Source organism: Lissotriton helveticus, chromosome 4_1, assembly GCF_964261635.1.
Source record: "Lissotriton helveticus chromosome 4_1, aLisHel1.1, whole genome shotgun sequence".
NCBI lineage: Eukaryota > Metazoa > Chordata > Amphibia > Caudata > Salamandridae > Lissotriton > Lissotriton helveticus.
The window spans coordinates 1,742,549,686-1,742,564,050 of NC_136063.1; the positions used below are offsets into that span (position 1 = coordinate 1,742,549,686).

Sequence of the window (14,365 nt, forward strand, 5' to 3'; positions counted from 1 at the left end):
TGGTGACAGTATCTTAAGACATGGAGGATTGTTGATTGTTCCTAAGTGTTTGCAGAAGGGAGTACTTACTCTTGCACATTCTGGTCATGAAGGCATTAAGGCTTTAAAATGGAATGTGAATAGAGTGGCAGAACAATTTGGTAAAGACTGTAATGCTTGTGTTCTTAGTGACAAGACTCAAATTATGGTGCCATCTCCTGTTATGTCTTTGGAGCCTCCATTCATGCCATGGAGTAATTTGGCTCTGGATATCTCACATTGATTTGGGTTTTGGGAAGTACCCCTAAATTTGCATTAGTGCTCATTGAATATTTATCACACTGGCCAGAAATAAAAATGGTTGAGACTGTAACTATTTCTTCTCTTGTTGATTTTCTGAGAGATGTTTTACTAGGGGAAGGTTTCCTTGAGGAGTTAGTTACTGACAATGGTACACAATTGGTGTCAGCAGATATGAGGAATTTCCTTCAAAAGCATGTTATTGATCATATCAGAAAATCTCTCTATCATCCCATGAGTAATATTTTGGTGGAAAGATTCAACTGAGTGTTAAAGGACCTGTTGCAAATAGTCTTAGTAATCAAGAGGAGTTGGAAACAAGTAATTAAAGATATGTTGAAGGCGGTTAAGACTACCACACACGTTGTGACTGGGGTGTCACCTTTTACTCTTATGAGAGGAAGGGTTGCTGGTACTAATTTGAATAGGGGAGGTCGAGGGTTAAAGGTGCAGACTGGAAAATCAGGAAAACTACAGTGATGCATTCAAAGTTGTGTCCTGTGAGAGATGAAGGTGTAACTGTGTTTCAGAATTACAGTGTGGGTTCTGATGTGGTTTCTGATGATGATGATGTTGGAGAAAGAGGGGATGGAGGCATTCGGTGGAAAGAGAGTATCGCAAGATGAAAAACTCAGCCATGGATATTTCTCCCAGAGTAAGAAGAGTGCCTGTTCTCCATGAGGATCATGTTATGGGTTAATTACTAGCCCTTCTGCATATTTGCATTTTATGTTGTATTTCTTTTATATAGTAAATACTGCGATGGTATTTTGCATTCATTACATGTTGTGTGTGCATAATGGGGTTGCTTTTTATTGTATTATTTGGGAACTTGTGCGGCATTGTGACATGGGGGTTTACAATGTGGAATGTGGGGGTGACCTTGAGGGTTCTCGGTATGGCAGTTAGTTGCTGTCAGGGATGGAGGCCTGATGGGTTAAATAAAGACATTGGCTTACCTCTACTACTGTTTTTTCGTCTTCCTTGTAGTGGTGCCATGCCCTACTCCAAAAATGACTAGTTGCAGCAATAGTATAACCAGCTGATTCTGCAAAATGATTTTGTGGTTGAAGTCCTTCTGTTTATTTTTTGACACATGCTACCTGTTAAACCTTTCATTTTGTGAATGTATATGTAATTTCACATATTTTCGGGGGAATTTTATAAATTTCTCCCCAAAAATGATGTAAATTACCCACAGACATATTTATCACCGGTGAAATACAGATGCTAACAAAAAGAAAAGAAATCCATTAAAGCATCCAGTAACCGGTCTTACTTCGCTCTTCTTTTTGCGCCTGAATTCTAAACTCTGTGGTAATATTGTTTTGTAACTTGATTATTCGAAATAGGTATTCCCCCAAACTTTAGTGTAAGACTGTAAGCGCCAAATTCACCATGTCATTTACAAGCATGATGACTAGTGCTTGATTGGTCCTATGTCATGGTACGGAAATGAATGTTCACAAAAGTGCAAGTGGAAACCTCGAATATCTACTCTAAAGTTGAAGGTGCATAGAGAAAGTCAAGGAGGTGTACACGGAAGCCCATTCAAATACGAAAACACACCAACAAAAAGGTAAGTCAGACCAATTTACTAAGTTACGCATACATATACTAAAGTAGTGCGGCAGCCAAAAATACTTAATTATACTATAGCCTATCCTTCAAGTAAGTCACATACCACATGTGACCACTCATAGAAACTGCAACAAAAGCACATAAAAATCACTGAAGTTAGGTTATAACACAGCAAAACACGAAAAAAGTGGAATACATTTAGACAGAGTAATGATTGCCTCTGCAAATAACAGAAACTCAATTGCAAAAATGGAAAATTGTTCTTTTAGGAATATTAATTATGGAAAACAGGACATGTTTCATGTGGCACACATAGTGGTGGACGGAATGCTTGTAAACCGTCTAACCCTGGCAATCACACGGATTAGCATTCCAACCCATAATTTTTTGCCCTCTGTGCCACTCCAGACAAAGGACACCGATATGCAAATTAGTACTGATACTGCTCCCCATGGGAAAAGTCCATCCTAAACTTCCAGACAAGGTCCCCTGCAGAAGGGAAGATAAGCAACCCCAAACAAGTCATCCTTGATAGGCCCTGCGAATGAGGCATAACATGTGTTTAGCAGTTACACTGTTCTTATGGGAGCAGGACCAAGGCTGGGTCTAATCTGATGTGGCACAGTGAGGTAAAAACAGAATTGGGGAGCTACCCTGAGTGAATGCCAGTGGTTAGACAACTTAAAAGCATACCTCCAATCACTATTTTTGTGTTTGATACCATTAAGGTATTAAATGCAGACAAACTCAAACAAAATACATACATGCTCACTGACACTCAACACCAACAACGTACAGAAACAAACCATGCTTGATACTCTCCTCCCAAAAACGTTACCATTGAATCATATCCCAAAGCATTTAGTCAATACTATTTTCATCTGCACACACATCGCCCAGTTTCTTATTTATGGAAATAATGCACCAGAAGTGCCCAAAGATACATCTGAAAGCCAAAGAAATATATGTTTTTATATTACTAATTTCCAGTGAGTTATATCCCTGATAACTGATGTCTGGAAACACTATTCTACCCACCATCCCCAGATTCTTTCCCTCACAACTCCATGCCTATCGATCATTGTTAATTAATGTTTGGCGCCATTAGTTACACATTCTTGACTACCGGGCTATGTGTTTTAATATCTTTGTCACCCAGGCAAAGTTCTCTGCCAACAGTGCGCATTCCGAAGTAGCAGATGTGCAAACTCAGACATTCCAGAGAAAGCCTTCAAGAAGAAAATACTGTTATGTGATGGTAACTTTAAAAATTGTGCAAAGTCTTCATATTAGGAGAACTCCATTCCTATTTGCATAAAGAGTACTGGTATCAGCAGGGATTGTAATCCAGCCACACTGTAACCATAGCAATGTGAACGATAGTCCTTACTACTACCACCGCCTAGGATCTTGCTGGAGATTTGCATTTGTTTTATGGCCATGCCATAAAAAGTCATATGGGACTCTGCCTAAGTTCCTTTTGCTAATAAAGTGTAATTCTCATATGTGATATAGTCTCATGCAAAGTATGCACACCTCCAGCTGCCATCTGTCAAATGCCTTACAAACACATAACTGAGTCACACTCATCTGTTTTATCATAAATACCTCACAATTTGGCATACTTGCCTGGCATCATGAGGACTTGTTGGTAACAATACAATCTCTTTTGTTGGGAGAAATATCTATACAATGTGTGACGTCTTGAAATTTGATAGTTGCAGGGTGAGGCCATAATCCACCAAACCAGGCCTTTTGTTGATCACTGTCACACACAGGACCAATGTATATGTGAGAAATGGACTGTTGCATGAGAGGAGAGTATTGAAGTTGTCTATGAAAATCGACCTTATAGTGCAATGACATCATCAGCAAAGTAAACATTGAAACACATTAAGAAATGCACGCATAATCCTTCCTCTCTCTCCCTCTTCTTCAGTTGCAGGAAGACAGGGAGCAGATGGGAGAGAAGGAGGATCCAAGCTGAAAATGAAGGAGGATATCAGCTGTGGTTCCATCATTGATAGGGAAAGTGTGCTAAGCAAAAATACACTCAAATTAATCAACCTCAGGAGGAGGTGGTCAATCTTTAAAGCATACAATGATGCATCCCCTCCTGACCAGAAAGATCAATTAGCTTCAGAAGAGCAAGTCTCTCCAACAGGAAGTACTTTGACCATATCCCTCAGCAGCAATCAGCCATCATTAACACAGGGACCTAAGGCTGCCTCTGACTTCCTTCTTCCGCCCACTTAGAGCTCATTGGATGAGCAGGGACTGATGTTGTGAATAACTCTGAATATCCCAGAGTTATCTCATGCTACTACTTTCCCTACACTTGTGTCCTTGCACGAATTCCAGGAAGGCATCAAAAAGGTGGAGGTTGAGCATCAGGCCATCACATGGACCTGGAGTCAGGACCTGGCAAGGAAGTCAGGGATCTGTTTCATGCCCAGGCTGCCCACAACTAGGATGCAAGCCATGTGTTGTCCACATCAAGGACTGACATGCTCTCTCCCTTCAACACTTTTCATCTGCACACACTGTCTACATCACCATCTCCTAGGAATATATAGACAAAGGGTTATTAGGTATGAGGATGGTGAGTAGTTTGTAATGTGTTATAGTGTCAAGACAGTGTTTTGACTCCTGACCTGACCCAGAGCTAGTGGGATGTCCCAGGGAAATAACTACATCCTGCAGGTTGAAGTAGTCCTCTGGTAGCAAGGGGCAGTATGAGGCACAGGATATACACTTGCCAAAGAGCATTGTCCTACCACACTATCCGAAGCTATATGTGCTGCAACTGGGAAATAATGTGATAAGTATTCACCAGGGATCTGGTTGCATCTCATCTGAGTTTAAGTCAGCAGGTTATCTATGGTCAACAGAGGAATGGTGACATATCACGTTGGCTTCTCCATGCTCTGGAGTACAAGTAGCATAGAGACCAGCTTTTTAAAAAAAGCAGGAGTATCTATACCTAAGTCAACTCCCAAGCATGTGTGGCCGGCTCATTCAGCAGCTGCATTGTTAGCAATGGAGAAGGCCGACTTATGGGAGGTTACAGCATGGAAAATGCAAAATGGAAGATCTCACTTGGGGAATTCAGTTGCTGTGGCGATGAAGAGAAAGCAGAAGTTGTACCTGGGTGGCAGTATGGTACTGGTCTCATGGGGCACACAGTAACTGTTGCCAACTAAGACTATTATAGTGACACATGCACAAACAGACATGAAGCAGGTAGGTATCAAATAATGGTCATTGTAGATGCCTGAACATAGCAAGGAGGATCCAGTGGTACATTTAGGCCAAGCAATGAACTTGATTGATGACAAGGGGTGATGTGGTAGAAAAGTAGGTCAATGGGTGAATAATAGAGTCATCAGCCATCATGCTGACAAATACAGCTGTAAAGAACACATAGGGACATGTCATTATCACAGGATAGTAGTCTGACTTGTTTATCTTTCAATCTGAGTTATTTTACCTTCCCAATGTAACGATCTAGATGCTAGGTAGTGCCACCATGGGACATGCTATTGATATGTGGCAAAGCCATGGCACTATGGTATTTAAGATCAAATGCTGGAATCAGCATGAAATTGACGTCACAGACATAGACAGGTTGTCAGTTGAGTTTTGGCCCTACTTGTCATTTCTCCAAGCTGTTGAACTTGATGTTGTGGCATTTTAGGAGTTGGTGCTCAGACCTTCCCATCATACCCCATAAAGGTCTATTATAGATAGCAAAGTTGTCAGTGACACATTGTGGAGAAGTTGTTGGGTGCACATTTGTTAGTCCACCCCAGGGTTTCATGATACTCATAGTGCAAACATCATGGCTGTATCTGATGTGTTATGGTATTAAACATTGAATATGCTGAGACAACTACCACATGGAATGTATTTTTTTAAACACATTTTCTTGGTTTAAAGCCTTAGGAAGTACAACATAAGGTATTGCAAAGGCTGAATACTCAATATGTTACAATAATTTCTGAACAAAGTTATAGCCTCGAAGATTACATATACAGATTATACATGTCGATGTAGCACATCCCTCCCATTGCTAAACATTAATTTGTTAATATGTACTGAACACCCGCCCTTCCCAGACACACATCAAGTTTCACCGTACCGGTTTACGCCTACTAAGACTCCAAGTATAGCATCCTAGTTTGAGTATCTGATTCTTAGTTATACTGTAAACTCAGGGAGCAACAGAGGGGTCTGCCCCATTGTATGCCCATATTATGTGCAGTTAGAAATGTCATTTTGTTTAATCAGTGTAAGAAAGATTCAAGAGTCGCAAATTGTTCTACCAGCGCATTACACTCCAATGATATCAGGACTTTCCTTAAACCTTGGTTTTCTTCTTCACATATCGCCATGCCTTCCGCCCTCCCCCATCTCACCACTTCATTATGCAAAGTGTCAACAATGCCGTTCATTGTGCGGATTCCCATTTCATGGTGATTGAAAGTTTCGCCAATATAAGTACCAGGCTAGCAAATCTATACTGGTTCTTTTGAGATTTGCGTTTTTTACAAATCCCTAGTATACCAAATTCCATTGTGTTGTTGCCTATACCTGGTGTCACTTCACTAAGAAGTGTGTAGACTGTCTCCAAGAAGGGTATCAACTTTGTGCATGCCCAAATCATGTGTAGTAGTCCTACCGGCTGATTGTGGCATCTGGGGCACCGAATCTGGGAACATTTTGCTCAGCCTATGCAGGCTCAAGTATGCCCAGTGTAATAGCATACGTTGGATCAGCTTGAATTTAGGATTACCTGACACTTTCTTGGGGTATTCTAACAATTTCTCCCATTCCTTATCTGTTAGTTCGTGTCCCAGGTCAGCCAACCGTTTTCTCTAAGCTCTTGGAGCGGGACTGCTGAATGTGTTTGAATACTTCTGTATAACCATCTCGTTAAGTGTCTCCCGTTCCCCATAAAATATGGCATATGTACAAGGTCATGTGTTTGTGGCTCCATATTATCTGGTGCCTAGACCCCTCTCATATATTTACTGATTTTAACATGTAACAAATAGAGCGAATTCGGGACACCTTGCTCGTTGACAAATGTGTTGAGGTCCATAAGCAGTTTGTCTGCATATAACATTCCCATCGTAGTTACTCCTTCCTCAGTCCATTTGTGCAATTGCCTAGAGAAAATTATCCCTGTTGGTGCAGGGATGTTTGGCGCATATGGGCGTAGTCCTTTAGTATTTGGATAGCCTTCCTCCAGTAGGCCAAAGCTATCTTTAGTAGTGGGGGTGCAGTTTGAAGGGATTTGCTACTGGGCAACAACAATGTATGCAATACTCCCTTTTTCCAAGTCGCTTGTGACATGCCTATTTCCTGCAGGTGATGGCCAGCTATCCAGTAGGCTAGCCATTGCTGCTGACTAGCATAACGGTATGCCTGAAAGTCAAGAACTCCCAGGCCTCCCCTTTCAGTACCCAGCTGTAGTTTTGAAAGCCCTATTTGCCTATGCCTGTTACCCCATATTAATTCAAAAAAAGTATGTTAAGTGTTTTGAATATATGTGACAGGACTATTATTGGCAGATTACCCTCCAGCAAATCCTGTGGGTGTATATAAATATGTATACCCAGATATATAAAAGTAACAGATGCGACAGCAAACGACCAGTGTCCAAAGTCAACAGGTTCAGTATATGTAGCGTTCTGAAAGTAATAGGCATTAGATTTAGATTTGTAAATAGCCAGGCCAGATAGTGTTTGGAATTGCTGAAAGACCGCAGGAAAGGGGTCGTTGGGGCCCCTGTGTACAACATGGAATGTACATACATGTGCCTCTGTGTGACAAAGGGATGTTTGGTTGTACATTTCTTCTCAGCGTTCCCAGCAAGATAGTCATTGACAATGTACTGTTTCAAAATGAGGATGACTTTTCAGTCTCTGTCCTCCATCGGCTGTGAGTGATCGGACCTCATGGTTCTGCATGCTGGGCAAAAGCAGTAGAGGCTGGTGGCAGGTGGCTGAACGTTTTGAAATGCAGGGCTTGCAATGGAGAAAGAGCCATGATGAGCATGTGTGTCTAGGAGGCTAGGTAACCTATTTATTCTAGGTTGTATCAACATTGACTGTGAGAGGGTATACTCCATTGATGTAATGCTATTAGTGGCATTACTTAACCGGAGTTTCAATATTTCCGTTAGATATGGATGTAATGTTGCACCAGGACTGGTTGTGCCTCTCTATGGTAGCAGTTTCTTGTGCTGTTGCATGCACTGGGTCTGAGATGATTGAAGGACATTTGTAATTGCTCTTTTCTGTATTGGGACAAAATATTAAGCTGTAAATATTGGGAGACAGTAATATTGGAAAAATATAGTGATACAAAAATATTGTGAATAAGAAAAATCGTCAAGTATATTGTTTTTTCTGGTAAGTAATAAAGTTGTTAAAAATATCATTGTTGTTTATATTGTTTTCAATAATGTCGTTGTAAACAATATAGTTTTTTTAATTTTCTTAATCTGTTTAAGTTCATGTATTAATTTTGTGGTTTTATTATTTGCATATATGTGAATCAAATTTTCCAATTAAAGCTTGTAATATTAAGAGATCATTTATTTTTTATTCAATTGCTAATAGTAATTTTTAGTGTTGTAGCGGGTTGCTACATTTGTAGGGGTATAGGACGAGAAGGTAATTAAGTAAATTAATTAATAATGTATAATTTTGTATTCATTATTTAATTGATTATTAATAATGCACATTGTGTAATACTTATATTTTTTTGGTATATTTTAGGTGTGTGCTGCTGGATTTCTAGGGGTATAGGGTTGGAAGGTAATTAAGCAATAACTAATTAACTGTTAATTATTAATGTATTATTTAATTGATAATAATCAATCAATCAAATTCTCTTTATTCGATCTTCCAAGGACAGAATATAAAAGATACACACAATAAAATTGAGCTACATAGTAGACGCACGTAATAAAAAATAACAAATACATATTAAAACATACCGACTTAAGGTCCTTGTCCAAGTACGGGTATATATTTTTAAACGAATAAGCTCCTTATTTTGTTTTACAATGAGTAAAGTGACAGTGCAAAAGGACTGGTTTAGCATGAAATAAAGTGACAGTGCAAGAGTTCTGGGTCCAAGGGCACTGACAAAAATGGCAGATAATTAAAAAATTAAAATTTAACATCAGCAATAAACATTTCATAAAAACATTTTAAGAAAACTATTTTAAGAACCATTGTTACTAAAAATCGCTAAAGCGCTTTTTATGTCAAAAATTGCTAAAGAATAACATCAACAATGAACAGTAAAGAAATATTTCAATGACAATGGTTACTAAAAATCACTAAGGTGCATTTTATGTCAAAACAGTATACTCCTTTTCTAAGCAACAAAACTAGCAACTGCAAAGCGGACGTTACACTTGTTAAGTTCTAGTAAGTAGAAGAGAGCCACTTTACACTTGGAGAATTTATGTCTGCGCAGTAACAGTATTAAAAACTTCCTAGTAAACGGGAAATAAAATTGACAGAAAAAGACACAATGTAAAATAGTTTGACTCGATTGCTCATCACATGGGCAAATGGCAATGGTGTCAGAAGAGTACTGACCATGGGGAAAACATATCATCCAACGAAAAGAACCCAGCCTAAATCTTGCCAACAGATTCCTTTCATAAAAGTTGGTCATGTATAATAAATACAGAGCGATTGTTAGGGATGCTTGAATAAGGGAATAATCTCTAACTGAGGGTTTGGCCACTTCAAATAGTTCCCTAGTGATTTGTTTGTGCTTGCAGAAACTATCCATGGCCCAATTTCTGTCTTTCTTTCGATAAACTCTGGGTGCTCAAACAGTGAGGCACAGGCAAGTGCCGAAAAACAGGTTTCAATATATTGAAGCTATGGAATTGTCAAGCCATGGGCGCAAAGTAAACAATCTCTAATAACAGCCCGGTTAAAATCGGCTTCTTGGTTAGACCAAATTGAGTACCAAAGAGCCAAAGGGGCAGCATTAATGCTGTCTTGTGCATACTCCATGCCTAACTCCAGATGGAGGGAGAAATGCGGAGATGAGGAAGGGATGCCTAATAGCCGGCGGCAGAATCTATTCTCCTCTATCTGCATTGCATGTACATCCCTACAACCCCAGATACCCATTCCATATGTTAAGATTAGCAGGCATTTACGGTTGTAAATCTCTAATATTGGAGCATTGGGCTTTTTACCAACAGACATGGCAAGCGAGAAAGTAGTGCCTACAGCTTCAGTGTATTGGGTTATTCTATTTTTAACGTAAGTAATCCACGTACAACCTTCGTCAAACTCCAGGTCTAAATAGGGGAAAGCACTAACCCTCTCTAGGGGTTTCCCTCTATATTTAGTATATGGGTTTTAGTATTTTCTGGGCCACATATAATTGTGAATGTTTTCTTGAAGTTTGCCTCCAGGCTCAGGTCCTTCATGAAGCTAACATAACTGACGATGAGTTTTTTTAGGCCGTTGGCAGTCCTGGCCAGGAGAACTGCATCGTTAGCATATATACAGTGTGGGCACAGCCCTTTTCTCCACAAGCGGAACGTCCACCCCAACAGAAACCAATGTTTTCTCCAGGCCATTCGTATAATGAAGGAAAAGGATTGGGGCAAGGACGCATCATTGGCACACCCCACGCTTAATTCTGAACGGCTCTGTACATTCGCCAGCGCTCCCAAACCTTGCTGAGGTTGAAAGGTCATGATGGAGGTGCCTTAAAAATGTAACCAGTCCCATATCAACCCCCATGCTCTCTAAGATGAACCATAACTTTAAGTGAGAGATGTAATCAAATGCGCTTTGCAGGTCCATTAATGTCAAATGGGTAGAGACTTCCTTGGCGTATTTACATTTTGCCACAATAAGGTGGAAATTAAGGCACTGTACAATTGTCCCAAGTCCCTTTCTGTACCCACACTGGCTTGGAGCAAGTATACTGTTGGCATTAATCTAGTCCAGTAATCAGTCCAATAAGACTCTCCAAATAATTTTAGCTGTAGAATCTAAAAGGGATATTAGGCGATAGCAATTGCAATCGTGCCGGTTTCCTTTTTTAGAAACAGGCACAATTATAGATAAACATCACAACCTTGGCACCCCCTCGCTGCAGGCAGAGTTAAAAACTGAATGAGGAATAGGGTCCATAACACTGGTTCCTCCCTGAATAAATCAAGCGGAATGCCATCCGGCCCTGGAGCCTTCTTGCATCTGTTGTCTACAATTGCTTTAAAAACCTCCTCCTCATTAAAAACAAGTTTTGAGCTTGTCGCAATCATCAGCACTGAGGCATCGTCAGCCTTATAGTTAGTGGAATACAACCCAGCAAAGTGCGCTGACCATGCCTCGCCGAGAAATGGACTGTTACTTTGTCTAATGGTAAAACGGGGTATAAAACAGACAAAACTGCTTTCCAAACAGCTTGGGGGTCTTTAGATTGGCAAGCACCCACAATAGACTCCCATTTCTCCTCTTTCATGGACGACTTCCTTCTTTTAATGTCATGCTGGTATATCTTTCTCCTTTTCAGGATCGCACTCAGGTCTCTGGCTAAAGGCCCTGCGTAAGGAATCATTGGCTGCTCCACTTTCATCGTTAATAGAATATTTGAGAAATCAGTTAAGATGAGAGCCGGATTGCAAGGTATGCGATTGCAGCTATTCACCAGGGCAGTACTATTGCATACGACCTGAGACATAATGCTCTTCAAGTTTGCAGATCACCATACCACCCTGCGCCCTGCGTCCTTAGTAGATAGGACCTGGGGAAGCGAATGCTTGAGCTTACATTGCACATGTGGCAGCTGTATCTTTGCAGAAATGGGGTTGTGGTCACTAATTGATCATTAATTATGTAAGTTGTATAATAACTTTATATTTTAGTTATATTTTAGGTGTGGGCTGTTGGGTTCATATAGATGTAGGATGGTAAGTTAGGAAATAATTTATCAGCAATTAATTATTTTCTTCATGTTTGCGACACTAAAAACTATGGGTATTCCAGGTAGACTTCAGCTCCTCATCAGATTCTTTTGCATGGGCCCTACTGCTCATGTGAAGACTGGACTGTACATCTCAGACCTTATCACAGTAAGCAGAGGGACACAACATGGATGCCCTCTATTCCCACTACTCCTTGCTCTACAGACGGAGCCACCGGCACAGCAGCCTATACAACAGGGGCAGCCATGGGGCATACCGATTGGAGACGAAACACACATTGTCTATCTATATGTGGACGATGTACTATTTTAAATCTGAGACAAACGGAAAGGGATAGCGGTGATGAGAGATGCCTTGCCGCAAAGTATTTTATTATTAGGTAACGCTACGTGTTTCGACAAAACAAATGGTTTGATCACACGATAACCATACAGTCTTTACCGGCGTAATTAAATAATAGACAGTGACGAGGCAACGTAGTTTGTGTGTCACGTGGCAGTAAGGATGGCAGCCATTATTGAGTGGTTAACATTGGAACAAAGGCTAACATATATACTTAATAATGCAGTTATACATGTTGGTTTGGTAGGAAGACACACAAAAATTTTTTCGAGTGCATACAGTATTAAAATTTATACCGTTTTGTGTGTCATATGAAAGTGAGACTGGCGCCCATTACTAAGTGGTCTACATTTGAGCAAAATGTATCTATGTTAGCCTTTGTTCCAATGTTAACCACTCAATAATGGCTGCCATCCTTACTGCCACGTGACACACAAACTACGTTGCCTCTTCACTGTCTATTATTTAATTATGCCGGTACCGACTGTATGGTTATTGTATGATCAAGCCAATTGTTTAGCAAAACGCGTAGCGTTACCTAAGAATAAAATACTTTTAGGCTAAGATTAACCCCTGAGTGCACGTTTGCTTGCAAGCAACTTGTGGATTTGGAATTAAATTTGACCGGCTTTTTGGGTTCACCGTTCAACGCACCACCTGACGCGGGAGCCGATCCCGGAAGGACCCTTCCTGTTTAGTTCTGAATTGAGAGGGATCGAGTGTCGGCCACCGAGAGAAATAGCAGCAGCTGTTCTACGATACTGGGACGAGAGCATCAGCCTTCTCCCCCGACGGTAAGCCCTTCTTCGTTTAAAGCCGTTTTTTTCGGGAGAGACGCCAGTACAGGAATGTTTGAGTGGACGCTCCTGGATGCGGCTGATTCTGGGGAGTGGGTACGTACCTAGGAAGAGGCGAAGATAAGGACGTACATTACAAGAGTTGCACACAGTGGGTATTACCAACAGAAAGAACTGTACGAAGACCCTTTTAAACATCATGAGGGGCATCAGGAACTGCCCATAACGGGCGGGGAGGTTAATTTTGGCAGATTTATTAATATTATGAGTAGAAGCGGGACTGTTATAGCGCGGATGTTCTTGGGTTTACCATCACGTGCGAATCTTTAGGAAACACAAACATTACAGTACTCAGGCAACCTACAAAGACATACAAAGTAAGCAATTATGGAAGAAGAAGGTGAAAGATGTAGGGAGGCAGTGACATTATTTGCAAGGGCACCTGGAAAGGGGGTAAACATTATACCTGTAGCGGACAAATCTGAAGGCAGTCTATTGAGTCCTAAGCTACACAAATATGAAAAACTCAAAAAACAAGAATGCTCTAAGTGGTGGGAGGCGACCTCCCTTCAGGATTATGTAGAGAAAGAAATGGTACCACGGGGATTGAGAATATACATCACTCCGTCTCATGAATCTCCGAATCAAGGCATGTTGGAAGAGTGGGCAAACAACTCTGCAACAAGTTCCAAAAACATGCTCTGTATACTTATCAAATATGCCTGGGAAGACCGCGAAGGTATACTTAAGGAAATCAAAGAGTTGGAAGAAGATTTTAAGAAATGTCCAGAACAGGATACCATAAATAAATTCAAGGATGAATTATAAAGCAGACTCAAAAAATATGAGGAAGACATAAAATACCGGAAACAAAGGAAACCACACAGAGACTGCGGGGACTATGAGAGCGGACGCATCCTGACTTATAGTCCAAAATATGATCATCTTTACAAACAACAAGGAGAACCAAGTAAGGTACCTGGTACATCATTCTCTGAAGGAGTCCAATCAACGGCAATTCCAACAAGTGATACCGATACAGATACGTCAGCACAGACGGCAAGTACATTATCTGAAGTGGAAATTACCAAGAAACCGGCGTCTTTTTTAGACGAGTTTCGCGTGATGAGGACAAGATGCAAGAAAGAATCAGAAATGACCTAGCCCCCACCATTTCAAAAGAATCAAGCTTGAGGACGAAGAAGGAGAAGAGCAAGAGGCAACCTACAAAGACATACAAAGTAAGCAATTATGGAAGAAGAAGGTGAAAGACGTAGGGAGGCACCGACATTATTTGCAAGGGCACCTGGAAAGGGGGTAAACATTATACCTGTAGCGGACAAATCTGAAGGCAGTCTATTGAGTCCTAAGCTACACAAAT

General features: G+C 40.7%; 1 long non-coding RNA gene across 3 annotated transcripts in view; it reads left to right on the forward strand.

The window, feature by feature from the left end:
* Nucleotides 1–14,365, forward strand: part of LOC144827675 (uncharacterized) — a 98,411-nt gene that overhangs the window by 70,195 nt on the left and 13,851 nt on the right. For all 3 annotated transcript variants that reach the window (XR_013610299.1, XR_013610297.1, XR_013610298.1), the window contains 2 exons: nt 8,649–8,687; nt 11,434–11,546. This is a non-coding gene — a long non-coding RNA (uncharacterized LOC144827675). The remainder of the gene's footprint in view (nt 1–8,648; nt 8,688–11,433; nt 11,547–14,365) is intronic.